Genomic DNA, 12817 nt, shown 5'->3' with positions numbered 1-12817 from the left:
TCTTATACATTTGATACTAGGCCGAAGTTATTACAATCCATCCTTCAGACGAAAGGATATGGAAGACAATTTCATCATTGGAAGAGTATATGTAAGTGATAACTAATCTATTCTTCAGATGCTAAAAACTCTGGATATGGAAGACAATTTCCTCATTGGAAGAGTACATGTACTGACAGTACCGTTGTTGTATATTATTTAAACTTGGTTCCGGGGGAAACTGACAAAAGGCAGATTTATTCTTGTGCACTTTCAATGTTTTGGTGCTTAAAAGTTGTTGTCCATGGTTGTTTGTGAATTTTCAGTTTGAAGTATGATTTCCTCGTAAGTTGTGTCAGGAATGCAAATTGTTAGGAAGAGGAATCAAAGCAGCCCAGGTATCTTATTGATTTTATGTTCAAATTAAGTTATGCTGCAAAAACATACGCTGTAAGGACATAACTTATAGAGTTACATGAGTCATGGTAGTGGAATCTCGAGTTATGGTCAACTAATTAAAATTGTAGGTATAGTAGACTTCTAGAGGTTTGTCACATGATACCACAGGTGGAAGTTCGTTGATGAGTTGAGTGAAGGGCATACCACGCAATTTCAGAAAAGGTAAAGGACAGACAACCTTTGTATACTGTGTTGTGATATTTGCTTCGTGATCTACTAAAAGATATATTTTTTACATTTCCCATGCTTCACAGGTGAATTGAAAACTCAAACTGGCATATGATAAGGTTTCTTTTGTTGTTGTCACAGGTATTTCGTCCTCTTAATGAGTTATGTATTTATATTTTTTTCATCTTAGTTCATATATTGCTACCAACCTTATGCATATTATGAGCTGATATGAGGTTAGACTTTAGTAGGTAAAATGGAATAAAAGGAAACCGCGGTACATGTTGGGGGGTTTGCTGAAATAAGACTGTTAAGAACACTTGTACAATCCTACAGGTGCAAAACTTGTATATCTTCTCATAACAGCTCAGAAAACTTGTACAATCCTAGGGGAGCAAAATTTGTATATATGGCTTAATCTTTTAGGATTCCGGCTCCAGAAAATCGGTGGTATGGAACTATGGATTACTTATTCTAGTACAATTTGCATCTTCTAGCAATCTCGTCTTTCATTATTAAATCTCCATAAATTTTCCAAATATGGATAAATAACTTGAGAATCGGGCATGACCTGGCAGCCTTTGAAGATAGCGTTGTTCCTCTCTTTCCGTACTGCCCCAAAACCATCGCATGAGGACTTATTCTCCATTATCCTCCTTCCCTTTTAGCTACTGCAATATTACCCCAATAAACAAACACATCTTAGGTTGGTCGTGAAAGATATCCCCCTAGTATTAAAACTTTATAAGAAAAGATGTCGAACTGCTAAAGTAAAGCTACAATACGTGAACCGGTGAGGACCAGATTCACTTTTTGTTTTTGTTTTTGCCCAAACTTCATCAGTTTGGCCTCTTAGATTCCCTTTTGATCAAGAAATCCTTTGGTGGGGTCTACCTAGGATGACTGCCCATATCACGAAGCTCAGACTTGGAGGAATGTTTCTTATCTAAGGAAGTTAAGTTTGAAAATGTAAGCTCCAAAAAGGCGAACCCAAACCATTATCTTCTTGTTTTATTCTCTTATATGCTTAAATAATCATCATGACAATCATTAGTTATATATCATATCTTTACAAGATAAGATTGCATACCAGCACGTTTTGGTTTAAGCTGATATTTGCTAAATTTGGCTATAGCACTATGTCAGATTAATAATCAAGTTTTGCTTCCCTTGGTTGTTGTCGTGTACTAACATACGCTCAACACATTTGGATGTTCAGTTAGAGGAACCCTTTATGTTCAAACTTTAAACCAATATTTATTGTCTCTATATTTCCGATTGTAAGCGTTGATTGAGCATCTTGAAAACCCCCCAATTTGAATTTTTACACTTTCGCATTGGTAGTTGTTAAAATGCTCTTATGTATTGATGTTTTTATGTATTCTCGCGGTTTTGAAGTATGCACAAAAAGTGGGATGAGGTTGTCAAGTCATACATGGGAAACCATCGTATCAATAGATAAGAATATTGCTTTCGAGCGTCTTAGTTTTGTTGGTTGTGTTTGAAGAGGAAAAATTAATATTAGTTTGGTAAAAGATAGTCTTTTGGGGTGTTTTTATTTGGTTGCTTTTGTACTATTTTTTGAGTTTGAGTTTTTAGTTGTGTTTGCTTTTGCTTGTATTTGTGCTTATGTTTGTAGGTGTGCATGTGTTTGTGTTTCCTTTTGATTCATTACATGTGTTTGTGTTTGTAATTGGGCTTGTGTTTGCGTTTTTGTTTGTGTTTGTCTTTGTGATTGTGTTTCTCTTTGTGTTTGTAGTTGTGTCTGTCTTTGTGATTGTGGTTGAGCTGGTGGTTGTGTTTGTGTTTATGTTTGTGTTTGTGTTTGTGTTTGTGTTTGTGTTTGTGTTTGTGTTTAGCTTTCTTCGGTCGGATGACCATCCTTTACACCTAGGCAAGCACTGAGCGCTTCTTAAGATTTTACGCCCTTTCCAAAAATAAGGGTTTCTTTTAGTGAACTAGTGATTTTGTACTGGTTTATTCGATTAGCTTGTTTGGAGTGCTTGGCTCATGGTCCCTAATCTCATTTTCGGCGAGCCAGTAATATGTGTTTGTGTTTCTGTTTCTTCTTGCGCTTGTTGTTGTGGTTTTTTTTATGGTGTATCTGTTTATGTTTGGTGTTTGCCTTTGTATAAGCGTTTGTGATGTAGGTCGGAGCTTTCTTTTGTGTTTGTGCATTGTGGGTTTGTTGTACTTGTTTGTGTGTTTTCTTGTAATTGTTCCTAGATGAGGTGCATGCATGTGTGTTATTGCGGTGCTTGTTTGTGACTCACTCACTATTATTTTCTTTCTTGACACGTGAATTCTTTCGCTCTTACATGCAAACATAACTTGCTTTTCCAAATGCTAAAATCCTATAAAGAAATTGTTTGGACTGCTTAGCTTTAAAATCATCACATCTATTGATTGACCGTGCAGCTTTGAAATTCTTTTTCGTTGTTAGACTGCATAGGTTAGACATCTAGTTGATTGTTATTGTCAATTAAGCATGTTAGGGGATTTGATTCCTTGCAGCTTTTGCTGATGTTCTCATTTCGAAGAAATTTTATGGGTCTTACTGTGCAAGTAAGATTAAATTTCCTCTGTTTTTGTTATTTGTATTATTTCGATCCAGGGAAATGGAGTTGTTACTAGGTCCTTATACATCTTTTAACAAACTGAAGGTAATACATTGGCTGCCTTCCTTACTTGCTAGCAATATTAATTCCTCACTTTTCATTTCATTTCTTCTAATGTGCTTATATAGTCTTGATAACTTTTTGTCTTTCAGGTCCCAGTAGCACTGAATATGGCAGAGTATGATTAAGTCAACTTTTTTGCTTGTGCTCAAATGAAACTTCTTGTTGTATCCCCCTGTATATCATTTTCCGCTTCATTTCTCTTTGTATTAAAATGTTATACTAACAAATTACGCAGCTGCAATCACTTGTTGCCAGAGAATTTACAATTGTTGTGCCAACAAACTTGGAGAATATGTTGAATCTCCGACAGTCCCCTTAGAAGGACAAACACAATGCATAGCTAGTAGTTTATAAACTAGTATTTTCAGTTAAGTCGATATTAACTACTGCTCCTAGTCTTATGCAGTATTTCAGGTTTGTTGTTAGAGGCATGATGTTCTACCAGAGCTTTGAAGCTTAAAGGGTTTCCGATTGTGGCTTCTGAAAGTGGTACATCTCATTTATCCATCTAGCGTTAATGCAGGCGGAAACATGTTTTCTTATTTCCAAAGATTTCGAAAAAAAACGAGCAATTAGCTTGATCATTTCAGGTAACAATTTAGAGGTACTACACATGCAAATTCATGGATAGTTTACATGTTATACTACTCTTCTGAATAAAGATTGATAACTTTTGTTTTTATTTTATCGATTGATATGTTTTAGTTATATTCATGAGTTCATCCACTTACCTCCGACCAAGAATTTATTTTCGAAGAGAAATAAATGCATGAAAGTTAGTTTCCCTTTAATAAGTGAGTTTGAAGTTGAAGCTCTCAATCATACTTTGGTTCAGTTGTCTTTAGGATTTTGATATTGAAAGTGATTTGGGTATTGAAAGTGAAGGTGAACGAGTACAAAAAGAAGGATGCCAAGTTTAATGTGAATATATTCTCAAGTACGAGCAAATTAGACCCTCTTGATTCAAATGTAACCTGTGATAATGAATCACCTTTGTGAATATCTTCAAACCGTTTGGTAACAGTATTCAGCTTGATCCTCACTTCATCACAAATAGTGTGTATAATCAGCTCTGGTGACATGACATTACTTCTAAATACCCTATTATTCCGCTCCTTCCAAATATGATAAACATAGGCATTTAGAAGCAGACGGCCCACTCGGGCAGCAATAGAAAGCCCACCAAAGTGATTAATGCACCACTGTAGCTCCCCTTCCAAATCTGCAGCACATACTCTCTGATATCTCATCTTGAGTAATAACGATTCCCATATAGTCTTTGTAACCGAACAGCCAAAGAATAAGTGGAAAACTGTTTCCTCATCTCCCCCACAGAATACACAAGTAGTGTCTAAAGGCATACCCCAACTAGCCAGAAGCGATCTGGTTTTGAGGCGTTGTCGGAAGGCAAGCCACGTGATGAAGCAATGTTTGGGTATACCACCCGGTGACCATACTAATGAAATCCAGCTCAATCGAGTTCCCCTAGGTCGAATAGCTTCATACGTCTCTTTGAGAGTAAACTATCCATTCTGGCTAGGCGTCCAGATCACCTCATCTCTAAGAGTGCTGTCTACCACCACCTCTCTAGCCTCGACCTCAATAGTCCCTAACATAGCTGCCACATGCGTAGGGAAAACCCAGCCTGAATGCCCGATAAACTGAGAAACCCGGGCATCTAAATGAAGGTAAGAGTCGTATCTATGTGTCTCCTCAAAAGCATGAAATAGAAGACCACGAGGATACCATAAATCAGTCCAGAATTTGGTATCATGACCATCCCCCAAAGAAGTGCAGATGAGTCGAAGGGCCATCGGTCTGCTGGCTAGAATCCGACGCCAACACCAAGAACTTCTACTCGAGGCCGATAAAGTCCAGAAGTGTTGATCTTTGATGAGATTATTTCTCACCCAATCAGCCCACAAAGTCGTCTTACCACTAACCAGATCCCATATATGGCGAAGGTTAGACGCCTCAAACAACATCTCGATATTACGAAATCCGAGGCCCCCTTCATCAGTTGGGTAACAAAGGCTTTCCCAGCCAATAGGAGCTCTCTTACACCCCATATCAGCACCTGACCAAAGGAACTTACTAAAGATGGAGTTGATGTCGTTCATAACCCTTTTGGGAATAACAAACACCGCTGCCCAATATAGTAACATACTATTCAAAACCACCTTTATGAGAAGAACACGCCCCGCAAACGATAAAAAGCGACTCTTCCAAGATTGGATTCGTCCCTTGATTTTATCGATCAGCGGTATGCAATGACTATAGGTAAGACGAGATGATATGAGAGGTAATCCCAGGTATCGAATAGGCAGAGAACCAGTACCGAATTCCAGGATGGTGGTGATATCACTCTGACCTTGAGCCGAGAGACAAGCAAAGAAGATAGTACTCTTAAGCACGTTGGCTTGCAACCCCGTCGCCCGATGAAAGCCAGTTAGCACACCTTTTAGAGATTGAGCCGAACCCATGTCTCCTCGAAAGAAGACCATGAGGTCGTCTGCAAAACAAAGGTGAGTAACCTTCGGGACTAGACACTGAGGGTGTAGCAGAAACCGACCTGCCCTTTCCTCTCGATCAATAAGAACCGCGAATACCTCCATCATTAAAACAAACAGATATGGAGATATCGGACAGCCTTGCCGTAAACCCCGTTTCCCATCAAAATAACTGTGGGCTTCACCATTGACCAAAATAGAGAACTTAGACGTAGTGACACAAGCCCGTATCCATTCTATAAATATCCTTGGAAAATGGAACTTGCCAAGGACTGAGAATAGAGAAGACCAACGGACTGTGTCATACGCTTTCTTAAGGTCAATCTTAACCGTACACCGCGCTGGACCAGTGGGTCGATGGTAATTCCGGACAATCTCATGGGCTAGCATGATATTGTCCTGGATAGTACGACCTGAAATAAAGGCTGACTGGTTCGGACTAATCATCGAATAAATAACTCCCTTCAGTCGAATAGTGAGTATCTTGGTAATGCATTTATACAGCACATTACAACAAGATATAGGTCTAAAGTTCGAAACTGAGGAAGCATTATCGATTTTTGGAATAAGAGTCACAAAAGTAGAGTTTACCTCTTTGAGAAGTTTCCCAGAGCTGAAGAAGTTCTGAATAGCCTCCACAAAGTCATCTCCCACAATCGACCAACACGCCTTAAAAAAAGGGAAGAGAACCCATCCAGCCCCGGCGATCGATCAGAACCAATAGTTTGCAAAGCAGCATATATTTCATCTCTAGTCACCCTCATAGTAAGAAGAGCTCCTTCAGCTTCCGTCAGCGGGCGTGAGAACTCCACATTAGATATGTGATTTGATGCTTCATTATCCTCATCATCCCGACCGAATAAACCCCGATAGAAATCCACACACATATTGGCTATTTCCACTGGATCCTCAGCCACCGAACCATCCTCTCTGGTGAGTCGAGTAATAGTGTTCCATGACTTCCGCTCCTTAATAGAGTTATGGAAATAAGCTGTATTGCTGTCATCGAGAATGAGCCATTCAACTTTAGCACGTTGTCGGAGCATTGTTGTTTCAGCCCGTACAACGTTACTATAGTTTTCAGTAGCTACTCTCTCTTGCCTCCGTAAAACCTGGTTTGCTTGATCTCCCTGCAATCGAACCTGCACCGAATGTAAAAAATTCCGGTTAATGGTTACCTGGTTCGTCACCCCATTGAACCGATCTTTCTTCCATTCATTCAACCGAGCCTTCAAAGTTTTCAGTTTAGTCACCATACGAAACATCGAATTACCCCGTACTGACACCTTCCATACATCAGCAACAAGAGCTCGAAACGTGGGATCCTCCGTCCAGGCATTAAAAAACCTAAGCGGAGTACGCCGGTGTATGTTGGGTGCAGCAAGCGGTATAATAATAGGAGAGTGATCTGAATCCCCGGGCGGTGGAAAATTTGCTTTAGATAGAGGAAAGCAGGTCAACCAACCGCTGTTAATAAGAGCCCGATCAATCTTGGAACTGACATTAGCAACTCCCATTTGCCTGTTAGACCATGTATAGAAACAACCTGTATACGGGCAATCGAACAGTCCCAAATCGGTAATACAGTCAAACATCTCATTGGAGCCTTGAGACGGTAAGCTGTTACCGCCCCTCTTTTCATTGGCCAGCATCGTGGTGTTAAAGTCACCTAGCACTAGCCACGGAGCCTCAGAACCCATCATGAGAAACTCAAGGTCCCTCCAAAGCTCCCGGCGACGAACAGTGTTATTGCTACCGTACACCACTGCCAAAAGAAAACCCGAACCATCCGGAAATCGAACACCACCTGCAATAACTTGTCCTCCAACATGGGACACAGTGAAATCAACCCTACTCGGGTCCCATCCAATCCAAATCCGTCCATTCGGAACAACCACATAATTATCAATAAAAGTCCAGTTAGGTTTAAGACTACGCTGAATATGAGTCTTATTCCTTTCCTGGACATGAGTTTCCAAAAAGCCACACAAACCAATACGATTCAATCTCACAAAATCTCTCACACTCTTCGTACGGAGAGAGTCATTAAGACCTCTCACATTCCAACATGCGAGATTAATCATTAAACTAATGGGGGATTCTGAGTAATTCCTTTCGAACTCTCAGAGTTACTCAATAATGGTTGCTGACCCTCCATTGGGTGGGTTAAGTCCTCTTGATGAGGGTCCGGCTCACATGAAATAACATTATTTTCATGGGTTTTCTGCACATCATTCCCAATAGTATCAATAGACAACAAGGCTGAGAATGAGTTACCTGTTTGGCTACGGTTGCTCCCACTCGTGATGACTTGGTTTTGAGATGGTAACCTCTTAAGTATCTTCCTTCTTTGCTGATCTACTCTACCAATCTGCCCCGAACCCACCTGGAATTGCTTAGTTTTATTTGCAACAATCGTCCACTCGGTTGTCTCGTCTTTGTCATCCCCATTACGAACAACTTGTGAATCTCTTCCTTCTCCTGTTGCTGATCTTTTCCTCCCACCATCTTGTTTCATATGAGGTCCCTTTTTGGCATGAGGTTGCTGGAATTGAGTAGTTCTCGGATGTTGTGTTGTGGTTGCTCCTCGGGTAGTCTCTTTGGTGGTACGAAGATGGTTTATATGTACGTCTGATGTCACATGCTGTTTTGGTAGTGTTGGACATCCAACATCGTCATGTCCGAACACTTTACACGTGGCACAACGAGAAGGCAACCATGAATACTCAACTGCCACTTTCTCAAACACGTCTTGTGAACCATCTTTAACACGAATTCTGAGTTCTTTTGGTAACTCCCATTCCGCATTAATTTCAACACATACACGAGCATAAGCCATTCTCTCTTCCGATTCGGTGTGACTATCTAGCATGATTGGCTTACCAAGAATACTTGCAATACGACTTATACCTTCGGGTGTCCAGAAAATAAGTGGGATATTACGGAAGGTAACCCACATTGGTAATGTTTTCATTTCCTATAATTCTTTCTCAATATGTAGACGCCATGGGCGGACAACAAAGAGTCTTCCTGCAATAAAAATGGGTTCATGTTCCATTGCTCGCTGTCTATCTTCCAATTGATGCAAATTTAATCACAAATGCCGAGTTTCCATGAATTGTTAGTTTCAACCCACCCTTAGGGTTCCACTTTTTGATCAAGACGTTATGTACTAGACCATAACTCAATCTCTCACCAACAAAATTACCAATTAAAACATCATCAAATGATTTTACACGATCACCAAAATCAACAATGTCAAAATCTGCTACTCGTTCGCCATTTACCTCTAGAGGTGGAGTATAACGCAGTGGAGCTTTCTGTGAGGAGTTCTCCTTTGTGAATAGTCGAGTCCAATTGAACGGTTGTCCTTCCGTGTGAGGTGCAGCACTCAACTCTTCACTATTCAATAAAGGTGAAGTAATCTGTCCCGGTGCAACAGGAACCCTAGCAGCTAACGGAACTCTAGGGTTTGCTAAAAAACTGCTGTTATGATTGTTTCTTCCTGTTATCACCGGTGAGTGGTGGTTTAAACCTTCCATTGTAACTGGTTGCTGATTCCTCGAAGTGTTTCGCAAGATACTCGAGAACATATTGGTTTTTATTGCGTCTGCTAATGATTTATTACCCAAATTCTGACCTGTTTGCGACTTGAGTTGGCCGTCTTCACGTTGTTCCTGGTTCCTTGACTTATGTGCATTAGGGTTTGTATTAGGGTTTGGTTTACTTGCCGAGAACACAAGCCCTTCTCTATTCGCCAATCTGTCCAACGTTGGATTAGTTTCCTCAACTGTTTTTGATGGGGAATCATCTTCTCTCACACGGTCATGACCTTTTCCATGCTGTTCTTCACGTGAAACCAGAGAGGTTTCCTCTTCCATGTCCTCTTCTTCACCTTCACTAATCACTCGGTTCCCAGCCAAGAGGAACCTTCCTTCACCGATCTCACCTTCATCTCTCATGTCTCTATCATTACTAAGATAAGAATCAATCATTGTCGGACTTAAACTAGTATCTTTGCCGTGAGAAAGCTCCTTCATGGTTGGAAAATCTAACCAGCAGCCTTTCCGATCAGCAAAACCTTAGAAAAACCCTAAAAAATCACTTTTCACGTCACTTTCTCTCTCCTCACGGGATTTTTTCTCTCCTCACAACAAAACCTTACTATATGAGGTGGGTGTTGCATTGGACTATGAGGACTCTAGAGTTTGGTTGGCTAATGATAAGGGGGATTTCACTTTGAAATGCACTTATGAAGCTATGAGAAAGGTATCTCCTGCTGTTCCTTGGGCCTCATTGGTTTGGTTTAGTCATAATATTCCTAGACATAGCTTTATCTCTTGGGTGATTTTACATAGAGCTGCAAAAACTAAGTTAAAACTTTACAAGTGGGGCTTGCACATTGATGTCACCTGCTGTCTTTGTTCCAATGGTGAGGAGGATGATGTTCATATTTTCTTTAAATGTAGTTACTCTAAGGGTATTTGGAAGGCTCTCCTTAATCTGTAGGCTTTGAGACAGACTCCTTGCTCTTCCTGGGATGCTATGATTGATTGGTGTGTTAGGATCTTGAGAGGGAAGGATAGTCTGACTGTTCTTGGTAAATTAGTGTTTAATGCTTTTGTTTACCATATATGGTGTGAGAGAAACAGAAGAACTTTTGCTGGTACCTCCAATAGTCAAGAGGGTCTTCTGAGAAGAATCATTGAGGAGGTTAGAATGAAGATGTCTGAGCTGACCTGTACAGCTTCTAGTAGTCCTAGATTGGGTAAAGTCTCTCATAATTGGAATTTGCAGCTTCAGGTCACTCCTTCCTTAGTTATTCCTTGTACTTGGGTTGCTTCTCCTCCAGGTACTGTTTTGATAAATACAGATGGTTCTTATAGTAGTGATCAGGCTGGTTTTGGTTGTGTTCTTAGAGATTATACAGGTCAGGTCATCATTGGTGTTCAAGGTGGTGCTCAGCCTGTCAATGTTCTCCACCATGAACTCTAGGCCATCAATGAAGGGCTCATTACTGCTTTGTCTCATGGGTTTGAGATTGTGACTGTTGCTTCTGATTCAAAGAATGCTTGTGATCTGTTGAATAGTGTTGATGCTACTCCTCCTTGGCAGTCCTTAAGTGTGTTTAGAAGCATCAAGAGTAACATGAATAAGTTTAGATCTTGCAGCATTGAGCATGTTTTTAGAGAGACTAATCAGCTTGCAGATTTGTTATCCAAGGCTAGGCATACAGTGGGAGTTGACTATCTTGCAGCTAGTGAGCTTAGTGATGCTATGCAGTGTGTGGCTGGTGATGATAGTCTGGGTCTTATTAGACTTAGGCTGAAGTAGCAGAGGTTTTTTTTGTTGATGTTTTTTCCTCTTAGTCTTGTTTTATGTTCGTAGAGTGCTCACTGCTCGATGGAGACCCAAAGGGGAGATGTTTCTGACTGCTCATGGTGATGTTTCGTACATCATACGATTTACTTTAGAAGAGGATCGACAGAGGGTGCTGGAAATGGAGCCTTTATACATTGTTAATAGGTTGTTCTTTGTCAGGCCTTGGAGGTTGTTTATTGAAGAAAATATAGCTGCCATGGAAACTCTTCCTGTTTGGGTGTGCTTTAGGAATGTTCCTATGTTCTTATGGAATTCTAAGGGTTTGGCTATCATTGCTAGCCATTTGGGGAAGCATAATGAGCCTACTGCTCGTCGATCTAGATTAGCTTATGCTCGAGTGTGTGGATATTCCTAAGGAGTGTACAATGCCTGAGGTAATTCTTTTGCCGTTAAAGACTCTAGGATTATTAATATTCATGTTGAATATGCATGGAAACCATTGAAATGCAGTGGTTGTGGTGGCTTTGGACACTCTTTGGGCAAGTGCAAATCATCTGTTCGACCTAATGCCCAAGAGGACAATAGGACTGGTACTGATGCTGGTGTTATGCCAGGTACTCCTAAGGTTGTGACTAAGATTGACCCTGGTATACAGTTAGCTCGAGCTCAGGATTTGACACCTAATAAGGTGTCTCCTGCTAAGAGTTTAGGCTCCCAACTTCCTTGTGTCCAGGGTGTGGTTCCTCCTTTGGTTCCCCCTGCAAAAAGTAAGATTGAGGAGGCAAATGTTATTTCTGATAATAATAATATGGTCTTAGATGAGGGAAATTGGACTGAGGTGAGAAGATCCGAGAAGAATAAGTTTGTTGATAGTGTTAGAAGGCCTGTGGGGGAAGCTGCTGATGATCCTAGCAATAGACAGGCTCCTAAAAGGATGTGTGTAGTGAATACTTGTCAGTTGAGTGTTGATGGATGGGAGAATGATAAAATGGATGAGAGTAGTGTTGTTGAGCAGTCTGGTGTAGCTGGTAAGGCTGTTTTATTTGGGGGTACTTTGGCAAATGTTCAGGCTGGTCAGAGATTGAAGGGCAGAGGCCCTTTGAGAATTATTAATGATTAGTTTTGGTAGTTGGAATGTGAGGGCGCTTAATGACTCTCTCAGAATAAAAGAAGTAGTTCAATTTATTAGGAGTAATAATTTGTGCTTATGTTTTTTGTTGGAGACTCATGTGGATGCTAATAATAAAGAGAAAGTGAAGAACTCCATGATGCCTACTTGGAGTTGGTTAAGTAATTATGACTGTGATAGATCAGGAAGGATCTGGTTGTTGTGGGATCCTTGCCAGGTTGTGGTTTCAGTTGTTGCTATGACAGATCAAGTTTTGACTGTTTCTGTTTTGATGAGGGATAGTAGGAGTTTTTTGCTGACTTGTGTCTATGCTAGAAACACTAGTATTGATAGAAGAGGGTTGTGGGCTGAGATGAGGAGGTTATCTCAGAGTTATGAAGGCCCCTGGTTAGTGATGGGGGATTACAACACTATCTTGGGGGTGGATGAGAAGCAAGGAGGGGCTGCTGTTAGAGCTGGGGAGTTGACTGATTTTCAGAAGTGTGTTAGGGATACATACTTTTCTGATTGTCCTTTTTCAAGTTGTATCTTTACTTGGTCTAATATGCAGGTGGGAGGGAGGAGTGTAG

Source organism: Eschscholzia californica, unplaced genomic scaffold, assembly GCF_041429995.1.
Source record: "Eschscholzia californica isolate CP2 unplaced genomic scaffold, dmEscCali1.0.p SCAF_2, whole genome shotgun sequence".
Lineage (NCBI taxonomy): Eukaryota > Viridiplantae > Streptophyta > Magnoliopsida > Ranunculales > Papaveraceae > Eschscholzia > Eschscholzia californica.
The sequence above is the reverse complement of the archived record's forward strand: the minus strand, read 5'-3'. Positions refer to the sequence as shown.